The sequence below is a fragment of the Vipera berus genome (assembly GCF_964194415.1).
Source record: "Vipera berus genome assembly, chromosome: Z".
Lineage (NCBI taxonomy): Eukaryota > Metazoa > Chordata > Lepidosauria > Squamata > Viperidae > Vipera > Vipera berus.
This window is the reverse complement of record NC_138205.1, coordinates 5,029,380-5,041,683: the sequence shown is the minus strand read 5'-3', so window position 1 is coordinate 5,041,683 and position 12,304 is coordinate 5,029,380. Positions and strand designations below refer to the sequence as shown.

The 12,304-nt window shown below is 41.9% G+C and overlaps 1 gene segment (V, D, J or C); it reads left to right on the top strand.

The window, feature by feature from the left end:
- The first annotated feature begins 519 nt into the window (after positions 1–519).
- On the top strand, positions 520–5,722 carry LOC308677875 (immunoglobulin heavy constant gamma 2-like). The segment is given in 3 exons: positions 520–610; positions 3,374–3,688; positions 5,286–5,722.
- Positions 5,723–12,304: the final 6,582 nt, after the last annotated feature.

Sequence of the window (12,304 nt, the reverse complement as noted above, 5' to 3'; positions counted from 1 at the left end):
CTGTAGCAGCAGGAACGGCGGCAGCCAATGGCTTTTGAAAGAGGAACGTTCATGGGAAGATTCAAATTCAGAATAGAGATGGACGGGACCTTGGAGGTCTTCTAGTCCAACCCCCTGCTCAAGCAGCAAGCCCCGTATCATTCCGGACAAATGGCTGTTCAGTCTCTTCTTTAAAACCTCAAATGCAGGACCACAACTTCTCATGGCAAGCTATCCCACTGGTTAATTGTTCTCACTGTTAGGAAGTTTCTCCTTAATTTCAGGTTGCTGCTCTCTTCGATTAGATCCATCCATTCTTTCTTGTCCTACTAATAGATGGCTAGCTAAGGCCTGCAGAGAGGCATGGATGGTTAACAAAGGTGATTAGCAATCCTGGTTCCTGTCCACATTTAGGAATGAAAGTGTATAAGAAAGCTTGAAAGAGACTGGGGAGATCTAACACATTACGTTGGTGCTTTTGTTACTGGCACATCTCAGATTCTAAATCTGACTCCGGTAGGTTATGGACTAGATTGTACCATGGAGCTTGAAGACCAAAGGGGAATTTTGCACATCGGAGGAGTTGAGCCCTGCCTGAAAGGCAAATCTCTAACACAGTGGTGGGATTCAAGTATGTGAACAACCGGTTCTCTGTGTGGATGCCGCTTCCAGAATTCCGTTCTGGGCATAGGGAACAAAAAATTAGCTACCGGTTCTGCCGAACTGGTGCAAACCAGCTGAATCCCATCACTGCTCTAACACCCATAATAATGAGGATCTTCCCTACTGCCAGATTAAAAACAGAACAGTTCTTCTAAATTGACCCTTTTCACTTATAATGGAACTTACTACCTAGAGCAGACTTCCCTAACCTGGAGTTTTGCAATTTATTGCACTGCAACTCCCATCATCCTTACCCTTTGCATGACCCTTGATAACAGGTACAAGGCACTGTTGTTTAGCATCCAGCTTGCCTTCAAATCATGGGCACTCCATCACTGCAGATTTTTAGAAAGAGACTGGACAGTCACTTGTCTGAAATGGCATAGGTTCTTCTGCTTGAGCAGGGGGCTGGACTAGAAGACCTCCAAGGCCCCTTCCAGCTCTATTCCTATTCGTATTCTCTTCTATTCTCTTCTATTCTCTTCTATTCCATTCCATTCCTTTCCATTCCATTCTAAAATCACTAGAATTTAACCTTGCTATCCCAATCATGGCTATAAAAATCATTCTCTTTCTTAGGAATTGTTTGTTGTTGGACTTGTGTAGTATCCACACGTTTTGTAGCAACATGAGGTTAAGATAGGTTTTCTCTCTGCAGACTAGCCAAAGTCCCAATATTCTGTGAAGCCTAACATTTATTTCAGCCCCTTACTGTGGAAATATCAGCTACTACAGATAAATAAGGAGGGTAGAATGGAATGAGAGAAACGTGGATAAAGATGTTGAAATTCAGGTTTCTGATGGAAAGTTAAATTCAGGAGTGCCAATTCCCTTTTTCATTTGTTCCTTTGTCTTTAGCTTCAGTTTGAATCCAGATGGCCTTTGATAGGCTTTCAGGTTGATCCCCAAGGCCCCAAACTAACCACCTGGTTGCTTGTATCCTGGCTAGTTGGCACACGTAGATGAAATTGTCTTGTTTTGGCAGGGGAAAGGTTTAAAATGGTACATCATCTATTGGAAAAGAGATATTGGTCAACATTCAGTGATAGTGATGGGGTCTCTGAACCCACCCACCCACCAAAGCTGACAGCACTCTGCAGAGAATCTTCCATTTCCTGAATTCAAAACAGAACAAATGGAACTGGAATCTATCAATTAATCCATTTTGCTGCAGATTTCTTGCATACAGTCTGATCCATGCTCCATTTTTTCCATTGCAACTTGCTTGCTTCTTTACTTAAATAATGGAAGGCTATGATAGTTAAAACTCAATAAGAGGAAGTAACGATTAGATTAGATTAGATTAGATTAGATTAGATTAGATTAGGATTAGGATTAGGATTAGGATTAGGATTAGGATTAGATTAGATTATCTTTATTGTCATTTTTTTTCCTGCGGGCACAACGTCACACGTTAAAAATGAAATTTAGTTGCTCGTTCTCAAAGTGTACATATACATAACACACATTTAAAACATACTATATACAACTTGTGTATAGACCTACACCCTTAGCCATAATTAAGTTTTGAAGACGGGACCTTATTTTGAGATGCATTGACTGCATTGAGTGGGGTTTCTTCTTTTTTGAGGGGGGGTCTTTGGTGCTCTCTGAGCTTGTTTTCTTGCAGATGTTTCATTACCCAAACTAGGTAACAACATCAGTGCTAGTTTGCCCTCAGTTTAATTTCTGGAGGGTTGCCCTACCAGGATTTGCGAGAGTTATCTTGGGGATGATTAGGCTGTTTACTGTTGGCTTGTTTGGCAGTTCCTTGATTGGGGTATTGTTTATTTTGATTGTTGGTCTGTTGTTAAACTTGCAGTTAATGCGTGTTCTTCTGGGTGCTGATTGCTATTGGGGGGGCGGGGGTTTTGTTCCCTTTTCTTCTTCTAAGAAGGCCTTTTTGTGTGGGTGCTCTGGGTCTTGATCTGTGGTATATGTAAACCAAAAATGAACTATTTAATCCCATAGATGTTGTCTGCTTGTTATTGTGTGATCCTTTGTCTTGAATGGGCAGGACTGTTACCTCTTCCCAAAGAGCCATTTTCCAAGTGCCCAAATTTTGATCACATGATCTTGGGGATGCTGCAATGCCATAAGAGTGAAAAATGGTCTTACATCATCTTTTTCAGTACCACTGTCACTTCGAATGGTCGCTAACTGAGCCATTGTATATCCAGGTACCAGCATTTCAAGTTCTGAAATAAAGGCCTGAAAGAGGAACACGGATGTGAATACTTTGCAAATTCAGAAAATGAATAACCTCGGTTTTGCTTTACTTAAAACAGAATTCTACATCTCATAATATAAAAAAAATACGCTTGAGGTCTTCCCCTGTCCCATGCACTAATTAAATTTTATATTTCAGGTGATTCCGGATGGTGGATCTCTCCAATGGCACCATAGAGCTATTCCACATTTATCTCCCTAATGAAATCTATTTGAAGAATCAAATCAGAAGGGCAGGGCCACTGTTTCTGGAAAAATCTCTCTCCATAAACTCCCATGAACCGTATGGAGCAGTGATTTTCCAACTTGGCAACTTTCAGATGTCTGGACAAACTTCCAGAATTTCCCAGCCAATGGAGAATTCTGGGAGTTGAAGTCCACCCATCTTAAAGTTGCCAAGTGTGGAAAAACGCAGGGGTAGAGTAATGTCTAGAAGCCCTCAGGTCCACTAGAGGATAGATCTACACCAGCTTCATCGTCCTGTCTTTATTTTCCCCTGCAGATCCTCCCAAAGCCCCCTCTGTGTTCCCATTGACTCCTAGTCACGAAACCCGGGTGGCCAGGGCACTGTCCACTGCCTCCAATGTGACCATCGGTTGTCTCATCAAAAACTACTTTCCTAAACCAGCCACAGTGAAATGGAATTCAGGTGCCATCACCAGTGGAATTGACAATTTCCCTCCAGTTTTGCAAGCATCCGGTCTGTATACTCACACGAGCCTGCTCACCATCCCCTTCAACAACTGGGAATCCGAGACATTCCAGTGCAATGTCGAGCATGCAGCCACCAATACCAGAATCAACAAAAACGTTGAGCGTGAGTCCAGCAAAATTGCTCTTATGTTTGCTTTTCCTTTCAAAGGGCAGATGATGATGATGATGATGATGATGATGATGATGATAATAATGATAATGATAATAATAATAATAATAATAATAATAATAATAATAATAATAATAATAATAATAGAATTGGAAGAGATAATAATAATATACAAATTGATGGAGAAAAATTCAGATTGACTGGAGAGGAAGAGAATATACTCTAAGTGATTCTTCCTGCTCTGGTGTGCAAGGAAGAACAGAGCAGAACAGGGACCTTGGAGGTCATCTAGCCCAACCCCCTGCTCAGGCAGGAAACCCTATACCATTTCAGACAAATGGTTGTCCAATCTCTTCTTAAAAACTTCCCGTGTTGGAGCATTCATCACTTCTGGAGGCAGGTTGTTCCACTGGTTAATTGTCTTCACTGTCAGGAAATTTCTGCTTAGTTCTATGTAGGTGGTTTCTCTCCTTGATGGCTTTCCATCCATTGCTTCTTGTTGATTAGGCAAAGACAAAATCAACCCCCTAAGTATGACAATAATAAGTTGGGGGAAAAGATATAGTATTCAGGATAATAGTAGATTTCTGCTTGGAACCAAAAGTCCTACAGTAGAAGAAAATAGCTCAACATGGGGTGTTCCCATTATGATTTGCAAGAACCAGACAACTGGTGTAAAGAGAAAAGATCTGGGGCTTTCGCATCTGGATAAGGGAGAATCCAGTTAAGCCATTTGAAATTTCAATAATGAGAGGTGCAGGTTTCCGCAAGCTTATTAAAACGCATGGAAGTCTGGAATGTTTTCTAAAATCCATGACGTATTTCAGTGCAATGCATTTCTAAAGGTTTTATGGCTTTATTATCCTTGAAGGAGCTTCACCAATATGAAGCTGCTGTCAAAAATACTCCCTTGATATCACCACATCTGGGGCCACTGAGCTGCATCCCTTGCTTCTATGACAACTTTTCACAGCCATAATGTAGAATTGTGGCACTCCTAAGAGCTCTTGGGTGGTTAGTGAATTCAGGACTGGGCTATTTTCAGTATGTCCCAGATCCAAACCAAGCAGGTCGTTAGGACAAAGTGAGATGTGGCTTTCCTGCAGGGCCACCACCCTCTAATATGAAAGGTCCCCAGTGTAGACTTTGGTTTCCTCTTGTTGCACTGGAGGATCTTATTGAAGGCCTGTGGGAAACCCTTATGCAGCTTTTGATTAAATAATCTTCCAAACACACACACCACTGACCAAAAGCGAGACGAACTATGTGAAGTGACGTGGCCAGGTGGGTTTTTGGAGTTAAGCGCTTCCGAGGACTTGCATGTCCTGTCTTCCTAATATTAATTACTCCAATTTCCTGGGCTTTTTTTATCACGTTAAGTTCTATTTTGGCTTGGAGTGCTATCTGAACCCTCTGAAATTATAATTGTACCTAATCTGTTCAATCTCACAAATGAACCAGTCCTCACAGGCTGGCAATCTACAATACGTCATGACTTAATATGTGGAAACCCAGTCGCTGCTTCCATAACTTTATCCTAAACTAAACAATATGTGACTTTCTTTATCTTTTTCTTCCCATGTTCACAAAGGAAGGAGGAAGGCACCATCCGTTCACATCTACCCTCCCATCCCTGGCAATTCATTAATCCTCACCTGCTTTATTCGAGGCTTTTTCCCAGAAAATAGTGATGTCGAGTGGCTAAAGAATGGCAATGCCATTTCAGAAGATGACTACGTCAACACCCCAGCCGTGAAGGAAAAGAGGGACGAGACCTACTTCCGCTATAGCAAATTGTCAATCTCTGAATCATCTTGGAATGACGGCGATATATTCAGCTGTATGGTTGTCCATGAGGCCCTTGAACAGAAGTTCACCCAGAGGAGCATAGCAAAAACATTGGGTAAACGTTGAAGACTCCCCTCAACATGCATTGTCCTCCTAGATTTGACTCTCACAGTGTTTGATCCAAATCCTTGCAAATAGTTTACATGCTAATATGTTTTGCTGCTGGCTAAATAAAAGCAATCCAACTCAGATGGCTCTTAGGTTTTGCTCTCTTTTTTTTTCAACCAAATTGAAGACTGAGCAAACCTGAGGGGTGCATTCTGGAATGAAGAAGAAATCGGCAAATTTCTCTGGATATTCGAACAAAGGATCAGGGTTGAGGCTGGGAGAAAAATTGGTTTTATTCTTCTCTTATCAGTATCAATTTGAGAGCGATCGATTGGGTCCATACTACTTCTACTCAGAGTTCTTGCACAACTTCATACCTGTCTAAAGATTTATCAAAATCCTCCACACTTATTCCCAATTGCTTGTGCAAAGAAGACCACTTCTGTTTCTACATGGACTGCAACCTTCTGGGTGCATTTCATTTAACTATCATTATTTACAATTTCCCAATAAGTTTCTCTATAACTCTTGGTCCCTCCATCCTAAATATTTCAACTAGGCACCACCCAATCCGACCCGAATGGAGGTAATAAGTAATCTTTCCAACATCCTTGTAATTGATCTCATACCTCAGACATGTCAAACACAAGGCCCGGGGGCCGGATGCGGCCCGCAAAATGGGTTCATGCAGCCCGCGAAGCCATCCTGGAAACAGTGAGGGAACGGCCCCCACTGCCTTGGCCCTGGCCCAGAGACCCTCCTTCTGCCAGAGACCCTCAGATCTGTCCCACTCCTGCCCAGGCCCACGCCCACCCAGTAGGCCACACACACTCTAGCCACGCCCACCCAGTAGGCCACACCCACCCTGGCTATACCCACCCGGCCCCCTGAGGGCAACCGCAATGCCGATGCGGTCCTCAATGAAATTGAGTTTGACACCCCTGTCATAACTGCTATAATCAGTGGGAGTTATCATGGCTGGCTAAACCCTAGGCAGTTTACAACCTACCTAACATGCCAGAACCTAAATAGTAATTCCAAGAACCAATTAAATGGTGATTCTGACCTTGTTTTTTTCCCATTTCTTTTAAACTTAATCGTTAGGAGGAAAAGAATGTTTTGACAAGCCCAATGTGTAATGATAAGAGAAATATACACCATTTTTTTCCTCATGACTGTGCTCTGGGGACAAGGCATTCATTGCTAAATCCACAAATCCATCTAGGAATCTCTAAGACGGCAACTGTCCTACAGAAACAGTGGGGTAGAAGGTCTCTTCCAAAGATGGCCCACAAACCACAGCTACAAAATAATTTCTGAGGAGTGTGGTTCCAGTTTAACATGATAATTTCCTATGCGCAACTTAAAAAAGCAGAAATGGAAGGAAGGACCATATTCTCAAATTATTCCAGGGACTTCTCACATATTGTAGCATGAAGGACTAACAGAATAACAGACTTGAAAGGGACATTGGAGATCTTCTAGACCAACCCCCTGCTCAATTAGGAGACCTTATAACATTTCAGATAAATACTTGTCCAGTTTCTTGTTAAAAACCTCCAGGGTTGGAGCACCCACAACTTCTGGAGGAAAGTCGTTCCTCTGATTAATTGTTCTCAGTGTCAGGAAATTTCTCCTTAGTTCTAAGGTTGCTTTTCTCCTTGGTTAGTTTCCATCCGTTGCTTCTTCTCCTGCCTTCAGGCACTTTGGAGAATAGGTTTCTCCCCTTTGGTAGTTTGACAATATTTGGACTTCGGTTCCCAGCGGCTGACGCGAGAAACACTAACATACACAATACACAAACTTTGGCCTAATCAGGATCTTTATTTTCATAATATAAATTAGATGGAAGAAAACAAATGCTTGAGGATCCTAACCGTGCAATCAAGACTCAAAAAAAAAACCCAAAATAAAACCTTTAAGACTAATTGCCTCAAAGATTACATAAGATTTATTCAGACAAACATCAGAAAATGCTCTAAACCTCTCTGACATTTCAAGTGTTATTCTTCAAAATCAAGAAACCACAAATCTTATTTCTAAGCACATTATAACCAACACTCATAATTTTGGGGGGGAAACAAACATTAAGACTTCTCAGACAGTGCAAATTAATTTAAAAACATCTGAATTTGTCAGATTCCCTAAAATAATCTCCCCCCCCAATCTTTCTAAGAATCTGTTCTCTGATAGCTGAGGAACAGCACAGAAGAAACATAGAAACAAAGAACGCCAAACGATGAAAACCTTTCAATACATATGCCAAATATTTTTGGAATTTTGGCATTCAGATTTTGAATTTGATGAAGATGATTCTAGTACGACTTACAACAATTTGTTTGGTGACCGTACAGTTACAACGGCGCTGACATACTGTATGATTGTTTTTTCAAAGTTACGACTGTTGCAGCATCCCCATGATGAAGGGATCAAAATTCGGATGCTTGGCAACTGGTTCATATTTATAATGGTTGCAGTGTCCTGGGATCACGTGATCCCCCTTTTGTGACCTTCTGACAAGCAAAGTCAACAACCAATGGGTGTTTTTTTGCTGTAAACCAGAAGCAAACCAAAGATTCTGACAAAAAAAATTCCTGAAAATCGTAGTCACACGTTCGTGGGCCATTGCAAAAGGTAGAGGTAAAGGTTCCCCCGCACATGCGTGCTAGTCGTTTCCGACTCTAGGGACCGGTGCTCATCTCCGTTTCAAAGCTGAAGAGCCAACGCTTGTCCGAGGACGTCTCCGTGGTCATGTGGCCGGCATGACTAGACGCCAAAGGCGCATGGAACACTGTTACCTTCCCACCGGAGTGGTTCCTATTTTTCTACTTGCATTTTTACGTGCTTTCGAACTGCTAGGTTGGCAGAAGCTGGGATGAGTAACAGGTGCTCACTCTGTTACACGGCAAAGGACAGGGCCAGATACAGGGACTTATAAATGGGGAATAAGGTCCGTTCTGACTTTGAATGGGGCTAAGCCACTGGTTGTAAGTCGGGGACTATTCGTAGAAAACTTCCCCAGATCTGCTTTAATAGCACAATATCAACTTATACAAATTGATGGAGAAGAATTCAGATTGACTGGAAAGGAAGAGGATATACTCTAAGTGATTTCTCCTGCTTTGGTGTGCAAGGAAGAACTGAAATAACAGAACAGAGCAGAACAGAACAGAACAGGAGCTGGAAGGGATCTTGGAGGTCTCTTAGTCCAGCCCCATGCTCAAGCAGGAAAACCCATACCATTTCAGATAAGTGACTAGTCTCTTCTTAAAAAACCTCCAGTGATGGAACACCCACAATTTCTTGAGGCAAGCTGTTCCACTGGTTAGGGTGTCTTCGCTGTCAGGAAGTTTCTCCTTAATTCCAGGTTGCTTTTCTCCTTGATTCATTTCCAACCATTGTTTCTTGTCCTGCCCTCTATTGCTTTGGAGAATAATTTGACCCCCTCTTCTTTGTGGCAGCCCCTCAAATACTGGAAGACTGCTATCATGTCACCCCTGTTTCTTCTTTTCTTTAGACTAGCCAAATCCAAATCTTGCATCCATTCTTCACATGTTTTAGTCTCCAGGCCTTTGATCATCTCAGCTGCTCTTCTCTGAACTTTTTCCAAAATCTCAACATCTTTTTTGTAGTATGCTGACCAAAATGGGTTGCAGTATTCCAAGTGTGGTCTTGAATAACTAAATTGTTGATACTTCAGAGAACAATCCCATAACTAAAAAAAATATATTGCACATTAGACAGTGCATGCTCCACTTTTCACCGGACATCAATCCATCTCTATTGGATAAGCAGGTTCACTGTGGAATTCTATCTTTTCATTGTATTTATGGATGTAAAGGAACCGGGCTTATGATGAATCAGTCATAGCACTAATTGATGGGGAAGCGGATGTTAGATATTTTGCGTTGATGAAAAACCCAGGACTCACATCACTTTCTCATTTCACAGAGGTAACCGTGTCGGTCGAGAACAATTACAGTATAAAGAAGGAAGCAGAGATTAAGCATTTATGGACGACTATTGTGATTTTCTACATTTTCTTTCTGCTCAGTGTATGTTACGGTGCCATTATAACGTTGTTCAAAGTAAGTAAAGATAACTGTTGCAAAATGCATTTGTTTTCATCCCAGCGATAGGGTGGACACAGGCTGACATAAATATTTTGTGAAGAGAAAGTAAGAAAAAAAAAGAAAATGGGGGTGGACTGAGTGGTCCTTATGGTTTGCAATGACTCCAAGAGCCAGTAGGGAGATGGAAGGGGAATGCTTGGAAGATCTGGAGGACAAGGGTTGGAGTGAAGACAACTTTTAGTTATTGTTCTGTACCAGCCTGCTACCGGCCCTGCAGAAAAGGCAACCCCTTTACAAACGGCAAGAGGCTGGAATTACGTCTGCCAAATTTATTACTACAAAAACAAACAAGACACGAACAAAGATACAGTAGCTTTGAAACACTATCTGAGAGGTTGCTTTCAGCAAACCAGCCCTCCCCACACATTCCCCTTATAAAGAGTTCAGGGTGTGGCTTCTCTCTGCCTCCTTCCGAGAAGCCCCATTACCTTCCTCTGTTTACTCCTACTTGACTGCCTCCTGCGTCGAGCGTCCTTGAACAGGGCCAGCTGTGGGTCATCTTCATCCACACTGTCAGGCTCACACAGCTGGGTCTCCATGGTGACCAAGTGGGAGGGGCCTGCCTGAGGGCTATCATCAGCAAGATCTTCAACCCCCTCAGCAAGGTCTTCAACACCCCCCTCCTCCTCTGAGTCGTCCAACCCAACTGCCGAACCCACAGGCTGACCCTGAATCACAACAGTTATCTCAACTGAACTACTTAATCACCATTTGGCCAGTCAGGTGGCCTCACGGTCGATAGTCTTTGTCTCAGGTTGCCACTGGCAAGAGCAAGTCCATGACTTGGTTGTGAATAATTGAACACCACAATGTATTACCAAACCCTGTTTGGGTAAGCATGGAGCAGTTGCCTTGTCTGAGATATAATCTCATGTTTGTGATCCTTCACCCAACATCATCCCAAGTTAGTGGAGGAAGAGTGGCAATGGTCTTCTGAGATATTCTGGGGCTGATGATGCAACTTGCTATAGATACGATGGATTGTCAGTGCAATCCCAGATTGTTACCTTCTGGGAGGGGGCTTCGTGGTATCCGAAGCAGAACATCCAGGTTCAGTCACACTTTGTTCCATACAGTATCAACCTTGTGAACTCTCAAACTTCCTCTTTCCGCTACGTATTCAAGATGGACAGAGATTAATATTCATATGTTATTTATATGTAAGGGTGTAGGTAGATACATATGTTGTACATAGCAGGTTTATATGTGTGTTATGTATGTTTAAACTTTTGAGAGCAGGCAACAGAATTTCATTTTTAATGTGTGCCAGTCTGCCCACACTTAAAAAATGACAGTAAAGATTATCTATCTACAGTGTCTTCAAATCTCGTTTAGCCACCACAAAGCTGTCACTAAGGGAAGCCCCAACCATGCTCGTGATCTTACATCAGCTTACATCCTTGGCTTTATAGACCTGCAAAGGTCATAAATACAAGGAATGGTTGTAAAGTTAGGATGTAACAGGGAGGGAAAGAATAAATAATCACCAATTTCATGAATAGGCCTATCCTTTATTTTCTATGCTTTCATTTGACTTATATTTGCTAAGATAATCTTATTATTGTGTTTTTCCTACCTCTTCTACACAGGTCCAATGGATTGCTTCTGCTCTTAAGAAACTGAAGAAGAATAAGAAGAAGCCAGTAGGCCCCCACTACAAGAATATAATCTATCAACGTACATAGTAACAATTTCTGGAGGGTCCGTTCCATGTCTTTCGATCCCACCCTTCTCTTTGACCTGCCAGTACTCTTTCTTTTGAGTTGGAGATGATGTCCTGGGGGAGGAGAGGGCACCTTGCTGGAATCCATTTTCCAAGCTTATTTCTGTTTAATATCAACTGAAAGAGTCACCTTGCAAAAGGAAAACATGATCTTCTCTAAACAACAATCGGGTTTGGAGATAAAAGTCCCTGCAGAAAGCAAATGATCTAAGGAGGCTTCTAAACTTGTAATAACTTCTCCAAATGTTTCAACTCCCGAGCCCACTCTGGAGATTCAAGTCTTCATTTTATCTCAAGGTCTTCTAAGCTAGTTTATCTCTTTTAATATGTCCTCAGGCTGTCTGATGGTCTTAGGCTACCAGGAAAAAATATGTTCTCTTATCTATATTTTACTAATAGCAGCTTAGGCATAATCTTGTCCCTAATATTTTGTGGCTCTTTTTCCTCCATTCTCTCCCAAACTATTTGTTTCCCAGAATGGAAGCACTGATTCTATTCTTCATAATCTATGTTTTTGTCATCTTTGTTATATTTGCTAGAAAATAATAAAGAGAACATGAAATGAAATAAAAGCCTTCCTAACATGGGTTTCTCGTGGTGGGATGAAGGGAGCAAGTAAATGTAGGATCCAATCTGGGTCACTCACCAAGACCAGAGTTTTAGTCTTCCAAGTTTTTGGATTCGTGCTAGAGCCCATCGTCAGGGAAATTCTCTCTCTCCATTCTGGTAAGGGTGAAATTCCCTGAGGTTGGATTCCAGCATGAGTCCAAAATTTCAAAAGGTTAAACCTCTGGTCCCGATTACTGACCAAGATTGGATCTTGCAACATTATCTTGGGACACTTATATTTGCCTTCAG